Source organism: Euphorbia lathyris, chromosome 6 (genome assembly GCF_963576675.1).
Source record: "Euphorbia lathyris chromosome 6, ddEupLath1.1, whole genome shotgun sequence".
NCBI lineage: Eukaryota > Viridiplantae > Streptophyta > Magnoliopsida > Malpighiales > Euphorbiaceae > Euphorbia > Euphorbia lathyris.
In genome coordinates this window covers 73,938,466-73,949,870 of record NC_088915.1, presented here as the reverse complement: position 1 = coordinate 73,949,870, position 11,405 = coordinate 73,938,466, and the positions used below count along the sequence as shown (strand labels likewise).

The 11,405-nt window shown below is 37.2% G+C and overlaps 1 pseudogene; it reads left to right on the top strand.

Annotated features, from left to right (window-relative positions):
* Positions 1–1,227: 1,227 nt before the first annotated feature.
* Positions 1,228–5,517, top strand: LOC136233759 (uncharacterized; annotated as a pseudogene).
* Positions 5,518–11,405: the final 5,888 nt, after the last annotated feature.

Sequence of the window (11,405 nt, the reverse complement as noted above, 5' to 3'; positions counted from 1 at the left end):
TTAGAAAACTGATTCTCACCAACGTAAAAATGCCAACTCACTTTGTTTAACCAAAATACCATCCAAAACCAAAAAACTGGTTGCATTGTGGAAAAAAAAATCAACATTTTTAATGCAAAAAAACAAAGTTTTAATATTTTTCCAGAAAACAGTCACCCTCACCATAGCTCATTTCATAATTTATTTTGAGTATATGTGATATATGTAAACAAATTGGATTTTAATTCGATAAATACTATTACATGTATGTTACATACCTAATTCCAAATAAAAAAAATAAATCAATTCGAGATGTTGTCTCGATCAAAATAAGTTCAAATTAAAATGAAAATATTATTTAATGTAAGTGCTTACCTATAATCCTACAGGTCATGGGTTCGAATCACATGGGATGGGGTGGGTTGATGAGGTTTTCTTTGTCTTTAATGTAAGTGCATTGCGCACAACTTAAAAAAAAAATATATATTATTTAAGTTCATAATATATTTAAAATATTCTTTATCAAAATTTGCATTTTATTTTGCGTATATGTAAAATAAAATTGGATTTTAATTCGACAAATACTATTATGTGAATGTTTTATACGTAATTTCAAATAAAAAATAAATCAGTTCGAGATGTTGTCACGAATCAATAAAATTAATCAAAACAACTCTAATTAACATAGAAATATTGTGTCTCCATAGGGGAATGACAACCACTTTAACTCACATGATGCAGTAGCCATAGCTCTATACTCAGCTTCAGCTGAACTCTTGCTTCTTTGATTTCCAAGAAACTAAACATTCCCCTATGGAGACACAATACCCTGTTACTGATTTTCTTGTGATTTTGCACCTCCCCCAGTCTGAATCGCAAAACCCCTCCATGGAATTTAATTCAGATTGAGAGCTGTAAAATAACCCCATTGAACTAGTGCCTTTCAAATATCTCACTACATGTTTTGCTGCCTCCATCTGCAATTGAGTTGGCTTGCTCATATATTGACTCAATTGTTGAGTTACAAACGCAATATCTGGCCGAGTAAAACCTAAATACAACAATTTTCCTACCAATTTTCGGAATCTTTCTGGTTTTTCATACTCAACTGATTCCACATCCAACTTGGTTCCAGCAGCAAAAGGACTGGTGGTTGAATGAGCATTGTCCAAACCTGCATCACTAATCAGGTCTCTGATATATTTAGACTGAGTAATCATCAATCCCCTTTCTGATCTGGCTAATTCAATGCCTACAAGTACTCCATATATAGCTTCATCACATCAAGTTGCAGATTTGCTTACAAAAGCATTAACTGGTTCACAAATGTCTGGGTTCTTAGACAAGACGAAAGTTGTAAATTGCTCTTCATCTTGCGGGGAGGCTGTGAAAGATAGAAGAGTATGAGTTTTAGGGGAGGCTGTTGAAGTATTATTACTTTACACGTGCCATGTGTTTGTGGCATGTGTTATAGGCAGGAAAAGTTGTTATTAAGATGTGGAGGAGAGCCATCCACGTCACTTTTGTATCTTTTGTATTCAGCTATATATATATAGCTGCTTGTACTGTCATTTTTCATTAATAAGAATTGCAGAGTTTCAGTTCTTTTTACTTCTCATAAAATCAATAATTTGAGTTGATAATATATTTAAAATATTCATAGTTGAAATTCATATTTTATTTAGCGCATAAGTATATTAAAATTAAATTGCAATTTGATATGTACAATTACATGTATGTTATATACATAATTTCAATTTTTTTTTGATGAAAATGCTTTTATATTCATTAGATGAAAAAAATCCAAATACAATAACAAAACCATAAGAAATAAAACCTTACAAAATCCACGAAGGGACAAACACAACTACAAAGAGCAAGAAAAAAACACATAAAAGGTATTAAAAAACACAAAAAAAAAACAATGAACCATGTACTTCTTGGAAATCCAAATCCGTAGAAGAGCAACTGCAATCCGATATTCAAGCCCTTTTGAACATTGGGATCAGAGTCATTTCTTTTTTTTTTCAACCACATAGATCTATTGATCCATGTATAAAATAAAAGGGGTTCCGCCCTCGCTAAATCCGAAAAAGGTATAAATAAAAGAATAATTGGGAGCAGATATAATTCAGACAAATAGAGAGATCCGAAAACTATAAGAACACTGATTAAAAAGAAAATAACAAAAAAAAAACACAAAACCTAACTCTGTGGGTGGAGGAAAAAGAAAGACAAACTTTCTTCTTCCTCCTCAAAGTAAATAAAAAAAAAACAGATGAGACTTTGATTTGGAAATGGAGGAAGATGATGAATCTGCAATTTTTTCTTTTATTGTAGAGAGAAACCGTAAGTCTTTCAAAAGGTTTATTGTTTCTTTTCTTTTTCTAGTGTCAAAATTTCAAATTAAACACATATATCATGATAGTACTGGTTTATTGAAACTGAATCATACAACGTCAATTCAAGCAAATAGAACGTCCAATCATGTCACACGTGCACTAGAAAATATGATGGGTGCCCATTCGAAACAAAGAGATCTCGCCAGGCACCTGGCATGCCCGGACGTGAAACTTCTCAGGAGAAAACGAAACATATTAAGATTGATTGTAATTTTGTACCTTACATATTTCTATTCCAAATCAAAATGCCAATAATTAACAAACTTGGTGTACTCAGTGTCTCTACTCAAGGAGAAATTATACTATGTGCTTGGCATACCACCTCAGAATCTGATGTGGTATGCCAGGCACATAGTATAATTTGTGCTACTCAAGTTGGAAGAGATTACCCAAATGTTAAAGGGTAGTTTAGTCTTTTTAAGATTAAGGGTATTGTTGTCTTTTACATTTATATATAAACAAACTTATACTCTGCTTCTAGGGTTAAGGTTCACTGTCTCCTTTCCTTCTTCTTCAGCCTCTTCCTCCTCAGCTTAGTGTAATTTCATTTCTTTCAGTCCGTCTTCATCATATAAGCCCTAGTCCTTGGCAAGAAAAGAATTTGGCGGTGTGCACCAGAATAACAAGCTCAGAAAAGTAATAAAGATTTCAAATTAGAACATCTTGCTAGCGAGCTAATCTATACTGAGCTGCTTCTAGGCAAACCTCTTGTCCATCTCTGCACCACTACCTCCGTTATCACTGAGTGGTAATGAGAATCTTTGATCTTTTCTTATGTGAAAAAGAAATCTGAATCTAGCTTTGATTATTTAATTTGTGATTAGGGAGAAATCTGAATAGATCTAAGGATTTTTATATGTATAATCTGATTCATATGATAATTTTAAGGTAGTTAAATTTTCTTTTACAGGTTATAAGGATGGTCAAGAAACCCTTAGAAAAATCATATTCAGATATGAGTGCTTCAACCAATCTTCAGAGAACTCATACTAAGTCAGATGGAAAAAAAGGATATTCTACTAACTATTGCAGAATGTTGCCGGCGAAAATTTCCTACTCAGACCTTAGACGGGTTGAGACTGCATGTAAGTTGGTGCTGCCCCTGCTATTGCCTATTTGCATTGTTTTCTAAATTCCCTTTCCTCTCATATTTTTTCTCTATTCAATACTTTTAGCCCTTGTTTGGGAGGAAGTTAATGAAAGGTAAATGAGAGGATTTACCTTGTTTGGGAGTTTTGTTAGAGATTAAACGAATGTTAATGAAATTTAAACTTTTACTTGCTTTAACCTCCAAACTCTCACCTTAATTTGGTGTTAATGGAAGTAACAGAAAGTTAACGTTCATTATGATATGATTTATGTTAAACTTTGTATGAGCAAATGCCTTACTCAATATGATGAACAAATCAGTTTTTGTATTTGTTTGTGTTTTTAAGTTGCATTATTATTGACCCTTAAAATCATTTATTTCTTTTGTGCTTTTGCAGTGTGCATGGCTGGCCGGTTGAAGAAATGGAGGAGAAACAAGAGGTTCATTTCATTGCTTCAACAAAAGCAATTAGAGAGAGAAGAATATCTTGTTGCGGTATTTTTCTTTTGAAACCTCTTAAATTGAACGGCCTAATACTAGTTGAATGTTCATTGTTAGACTTTGTAACCTGAATGTAGAGGAGGCAGCCCAGAAGGAATAATATCTTAACGAAGCAGCCTCCTTGAAATATCAAGAACAACTTGAAGCCTCTCGTAAATTACTCTTGCCCAAAAATACTTGTTTAGTTCTGACTTACATTAATTTCATTGCAGTGTTCTGTTGCATTAATGAGTAATATGTGGCTTCTCAAATTAGAATTGATGATATTTGGAGTCACATATAAACTTGGAGTTATGTTGATACCTCTTGTAAACAAGATTTGTTAATATGTGATTTTGGTAGGTGATAAATTGTTCTGGTCTGTATCATGACCAAATAGCATCACTAAAAGATGTGGTGTTTGTTGAATCTTATATTTGTGAGAGATTTGTTGATATGTCATTATCATTACGAAGTAATTTTCATTTTCCTAGAGATAAATTGATAAAATGTTAGTTTTAATTACATTTTAATGTGATTTTTCCATGGGACTGCTCATTTGTAACCAAAGGAACAAGTTGCTTATAAGTTCTCTTCTTTTTTTGGCAGTTGTATAGGCGTCTCTGCTCATTGGGTGTCAATATCAAGGATGGGTCCTCTTGGGGAGAAAAAACAGGTTAAAAAACCAGCACAAGCTAGTTCCAGAAAAGGGTGTATGAGAGGCAAAGGCGGCCCTGAGAATGCACTCTGCACTTATTAAGGGTGTTCGTCAGAGAACTTGGGGAAAATGGGTTGCTGAAATTAGAGAACCTAATTGTGGTGCTCGTCTATGAATAGGTACTCTCGAAGCTGCTATGGCTTATGATTCAGCTGCAAGGAAACTCTATGGTCCTGAAGCTGAACTCAATCTTCCCGACCTTAATCGGTTTCCGGCTTCTTCTCATAAAGCAAAAGTTGCCCAATTGGAAAATCAAATTCAACTCCCGCTTAATTCAGGTCCATCCCCAATTATAACGGAGACTGATTCGAATTCGAGTTATATCTCCGATCCATTTATGCCCGCAATAAAAGGAGAAGAAATTTGGGGTAAAGGAGGATAATCAATCGGGAATGGAAGAGTTTTGGGCGAATTTGAATCTCCCGTTGTACGCTGATTCGATTTGGGCGGAGGTGGCAATCTCCCGTTGGAAACTCCTTTCTCAGACTGAGGACAAAATGATACTTCATCAGAGACTGTCTTATATGAGCTGCAGAGTTCTTGCTGTTGAGTGGAAGGGTAATGTGTCCGTGCTTCTTTGTTTACTTTCACTTCTATAGCCATGATTGCAGAACGTTGCCGGCGAAACTCTCCCAGACTGAGGACAAATGAGAAAGGGCCATCAGAAGAAGAATATGGAGCAATTAGAGTTCGGTTTGGCTGTAGCTCAACAAAAGTCTTCCTCTATGGAGCTAGTTTATTTTTAGTTGTACTCTATAGATATTTGTAATTGTTCATGCACTTTTCACTTTTTGTCATATTGAGTTGTTTATTTCAATTGTGATCAATTAGAAAAGCTGCAGTGCATAAATTAGTTGGTGTATATGTTGTTAAAATATAATAAACTTAATTTGGTTAAATAATAATAAAACAAATAAATAAATATTCAACTAATTGAAGACATGTTTTAGATAGATGAGTCAAAAATCATTTATTGTAATAATGTGAATTCACATGCATTTGTCAATGCATTATGGAGGTAGGTGGTTGAACAAAGTAGTAGTCAAAAAAATAATAAATTAATATGTGGTTGTAATTTTGATTTGATTTTGTGGTGTCTCTACGTTTTTTTGTTGGTTCAAGCTCTATATAAAGAGCATATTATTTCATTTGAAGTATGAGTGTACCAAGAAAAAATAGAGTGCATAAAGTCATTTTGTTGTATTCTTATCTAATTGAATAAGAAGTAATTTAGTTTTCTATTTTTATTTCCAACAAAGTGGTATCAGAGCCACGTTACGAGAGTCAGTCTTCCGAAAAACAAACCCTACAAAAATGTCAGACGGTCTCAAACTTCCTTATCAATACCCTCAGCTCACCAAAACCAATTATTCAAGTTGGTGTATTCGAATGAAGGCGTTACTCGGATGTCAAGATGTCTGGGATATTATTGAAAAAGGCTATGTAGTCCCAGCCAATGAGGCAACGTTGACACAGGCAGAAAAAGATACTCTGTAGAAAAATCGCAAAAGTGATCAAAAGGCGCTTACTCTGTAGAGACGGAGGCCATTAGTGATTACTCATCCCTAGTAAAATCTGTCGTAAATCAGATGCGACAGTATGGAGAAAAAATTGAAAAGTCCAGAATTGTTGAAAAAATTATGCGATCACTACTACCAAAATTTGATTACGTAGTGGTGGCTATGAAGGAGGTATTCTTATTGATAGGGAGTATATTGATGATGTAGGGTAGAAACTCTACTACATCACCTACCAAAATTAAGCTTTGGTACTCAGGAAAGGATAAGGGTAGAAATGGAGTAGGTATTCTTATTGATAGGGAGTATATTGATGATGTAGTAGCGGTGTCTAGGAAGAGCGATAGAATTATGAGTGTTAAGCTAGTGATAGGGGATTAGGTTGTGAATGTCATTAGTGCATATGCGCCACAAATAGGATTAAATGTCTCTATAAGACAAGCTTTTTGGGAGAACTTAGAGGAAGTGGTGCAACAGGTTCCTAAGGATGAAAAAATGGTACTGGGGTGATCTTAATGGACACGTGGGTTCTAGGAGAGATGGGTTTGAGAGTGTTCATGGAGGGTATGGTTTTGGAGATAAGAATGAAGCAGGAAATGATATTTTGGAATTCGCATCAGCATATGACTTGAGTATCATGAACACATGGTTTATGAAGAGAACATCGCACTTAGTGACTTATCGGAGTGGCGGTAATGCGAGCCAAATTGACTTCTTCTTAGTAAGGAGTGCTTGGAGAAAGAGTTATATTGATTGTAAGGTGATCCCTGGTGAGAGTACGACAACCCAACATAGAGTAGTGGTGCTTGATTTTCGAAGTAGGAAATGTATAAGAAAACAAACACCACAAGTAGAGACTAAGATTAAGTGGTGGAAATTACAAGGGGAGAATCAACAAAAATTTATGGATGAGATGACCAAAAAAGATGTTTCGACTTTTAATATGGATTTAGATATAGATTCGATATGGACTAAGATGGAGCATAATATAAGGGAAGTAGCGAAGGAAGTTCTAGGGGAATCTAAAGGTAGCATGCCACCGGGTAAGGACACATCTTGGTGGACAGAAGAAGTACGACAAGCAGTAAAGAGTAAGCGAGAATCCTATAAAATATTGGGAAAATGTAGGAGTGACGAGAACTACGAAAAATACAAAGAGGCTAAAAGGGAAGTAAAGAAGGTCATACGAGATGCTAGAGCAAAGGTGAATCGGGATCTGTACACAAGATTGGATACGAAAGAAGGGGAAAGAGACATATATAGAATTGCTCGGATGAGAGATAGGAAGACGAAAGATCTCGGAAAAGTTAAATGTGTGAAGGATGTGGACCAGAAAGTCCTAGTTGGAGATAAGGATATCAAGGAACGATGGAGATCGCATACAAGATGTTGGAGATATAAGTATCCATCACGATATGATAAATCATGAATGCCTGCGGAGAATTCAAAAGGGTGAAGTCAAAATGGCATTAAGTAAGATGAAGTTGAAGAAAGTAGTAGGACCTGATGGCATCCCTATTGAGATTTGGAGATGTTTGGGAGAAAGAGGAATCGAATGGTTGACGACGTTCTTCAACAAAATTTGGAGAAACAATAAGATGCCATCAGAATGGAGGAAAAGTATATTAATCCCTTTGTATAAGAACAAAGGCCATGTCCAAGATTGTGCCAACTATCGGGGAATCAAATTAATAAGTCACACTATGAAACTTTGGGAGCGAGTGATCGAACAAAGGCTAAGGAGGACGGTGAAGATCTCGGAAAACCAGTTTGGCTTTATGCTGGGAAGATCAACTATGGAAGCCATCCATCTAATGAGACAATTAATGGAGCGCTATCGAAATAAGAAAAAAGACTTGCATATGGTTTTCATTGACTTGGAGAAAGCATATGATAAGGTACCAAGGGAAGTACTTTGGTGGGCCTTGATAAGGAAAGGCATTTCGCGGAAATATATTGACATCATAAAGAATATGTATGAGGGAGCATGCACGAGTGTACGTACTAGTGTTGGGAAGACTGAAGAGTTTCCTATTACGATTGGAGTGCATCAAGGTTCCGCACTAAGCCCATTTCTTTTTGCCATCGTTATGGATGAACTAACAAGTTCACTTCAAGATGGTATACCATGGTGCATGCTGTTTGCAGTTGATATTGTGTTGGTTGATGAGACGAAAGAATGAGTGGAGAGGAAGTTGGAACTATGGAGACAAACTCTAGAATCTAGAGGCTTTAAGTTGAGCCGAAGTAAGACAAAATATTTGGAGTGTAAGTTTAGCGTCCATTGGAGTAGGGAGGTAGGGTCGATCACCCTAGATGGGAGAGTTGTTCAGTCCTCGGATTACTTTCGGTATTTAGGATCTATTATCCAAACGAATGGAGAAGTAGATGGAGATGTTGCTCATAGGATTAAAGCTGGTTGGTCGAAGTGGAAGAGTGTTACGGGTTTCCTTTGTGACCCCGGCATGCCTAATAGATTGAAGGGAAAATTCTACCGGACGGCAATTAGACCAGCATTGTTATATGGTACGGAGTGTTGGAAAGTGGAACACTGCCACATCCATAAGATGTCGGTGGCGGAGATGCGTATGTTGAGATGGATGTGTGGTCATATGAGAAAGGATCGGGTGAGTAATGAAATAGTTAGGACAAAAGTAGGGGTCACATCTATTGAGAATAAAATGAGAGAAAACCGACTGAGGTGGTTTGGCCATGTGAAACGTAGAGCGCTTGATGCGTCGGTTAAGAGAACCGAAGAGTGGCAAAGGGATATAGTGGTGAGGGGTAGGGGAAGACCTAAGCAAACTTGGAGGAGGGTGATCGAGAGTGATATGAGTTTACTGGGAATTGAGGAAAATATGGTAGTGGATAGGACGGAGTGGAGGGAGCGAATTTGTGTCGCTGACACAACTTGATTTCATGGTTTTATATGATGGTTCATGTTAGCCGACCCCGAATCATTTCGGGATTAAGGCTTTGTTGTTGTTGTTGTTGTTGTTGTTGTGGTGGCTATAGAGGAGTCTAGAGACATCAGTGAAATGTCAGTTGACGAAGTTGTAGGGTCATTACAAGCACGCGAGGAGCGGTTTCAAAAACGAAGAGAAGATTCCGTAGAACAAGTCTTAGCAACGAAGACTGTGTTTAAAAATGGCGAAGGTAGTCAGTCCGGCAGAGGAAACGAAAGAGGTCGAGGAGGAAATGGTAGAGGATAAGGACGTGGCAGAAGTCAAGGCAGAAATAAAAACGGCAACAACAACAATGACAGAAGCACTCAATTCACCAGAGGCAGAGGAAGAGGCCGAGGACGCAGTCAAGGAAGAGGAAACTGGAGGCCGAATGAAGGATGCGACAAGTCCAACATTCAATGTTACAATTGCTCTAAGTATGGTCACTACGCGGTGGAATGTTGGAGTCCGCCTAAGGAGGTAGAGGAGACTGCCAATAATATTCAAGATGAGGAAGTATCTGACACTGTATTACTTACCTACGAAGGTCAAGAAAATCGCGAAAATAATATATGGTATCTTGACAATGCAGCAAGTAACCATATGTGTAGTGACAAGAAGATGTTCGTGGAACTCTATGAATCTGTTCGAGGTAATGTTGTATTTGGAGATTCCTCTAAGGTTCCTATTACAGGCAAAGGAACCATTCTTATTCGGCTAAAAAATGGCACTCATCAGTTTATTGATAATGTCTATTAGTTCCTAACATGAAAAGCAATATTTTGAGTTTGGGACAGTTACTGGAGAAAAATTATGAAGTTCACATGGTGGACCGGAAACTACTCATGTTGAATGAAAAAAAGGAGCTGATTGCACGAGTACCCATGGCGAGAAACAGAATGTTCACAATTAACATTCAGACGGACGTAGCCAAATGTTTGAAAGCTTGTGTGCAAAGTCCTCCTTGGCTTTGCCATCTGCGGTACGGGCATCTCAATTTTAGAAGACTGAAGCAGTTGGGACAGAAGCATATGGTAAACGGATTGCCTCACATTGACCAGCCTCATCAACTGTGTCAAGGATGTCTTGTTGGAAAACAATTCAGAACCAGTTTTCCAAAGGAGTCCATGTCAAGAGCAAAGGCGCCAGTTGAGCTATTTCATACAGACGTGTGTGGACCGATCACTCCATAGTCTCTTGGTAAAAATAAATATTTTCTACTTTTCATTGACGATTATAGTAGAAAAACTTGGGTGTATTTTTTGAAGGAAAAAACAGAAGGTTTTGAGACATTTAAAAAATTCAAAGTCCAAGTGGAGAGAGAAAGTGGTCATTTTATTAAGGCACTGAGATCAGATAGAGGCGGTGAATATATGTCCATCTCTTTCAAGCAATTTTGTCAACAACATGGAATCCGTCATTTCCTTTCAGTCCCCAGATCACCTCAGCAAAATGGCGTAGTAGAAAGAAAGAACAGAACGGTGCTCAACATGGTGAGGAGCATGTTAAAAAGCAAAAATTTGCTGAAGGAGTTATGGGCCGAAGCAGTGGACTGTGCTGTCTACCTGTTGAACAGATCACCAACTGTCAGTGTTTGGGATCAAACTCCACAAGAAGCATGGAGCGGAATAAAACCCAGTATTTCTCATTTACGTGTTTTTGGTAGTGTTGCTCATATCCATGTACCGGATGAAGAACGCAAAAAGCTAGATGATAAAAGCAAGAAATATTTGTTTGTGGGCTATTCAGAACATTCCAAACGGTACAAAATGTTCGATCCTCAGACTCAGAAAATCATCATCAGTAGAGATGTCACCTTTGATGAAGAAGCAATTTGGTACTGGACCGGTGAAAAAGAAAACAGCTACAGTTTTTATCCTTTCATGGATGAAGACAATGACCAGGAAGAACCAGCCACAGTCGCAGCCACAACACCAGCAACTAGTTCGACATCAGCAAGCTCATCCAGTTCGAGTTCATCCTCGAGTAATGAAGACAGCTCAGATGAACATCCACTTGGAAAGCCTAAAAAATTCATGCCTACTAAAGATCTCTATGATGTAACAAGAAATCTCGATGATGAATTAACTCTTTATTGCCATTTTGTTAATGATGAACCAACAGATCCAGAAGAAGCAATTAAAGATGAAAAATGGAGAAAAGCCATAGAAGAGGAGATTCATTCGATCGAGAAAAATAAAACATGGGAGTTGACGTCACTTCCAGCCGGTCAAAAACCCATTAGAGTTAAATGGGTGTTCAAAGCAAAGAAAG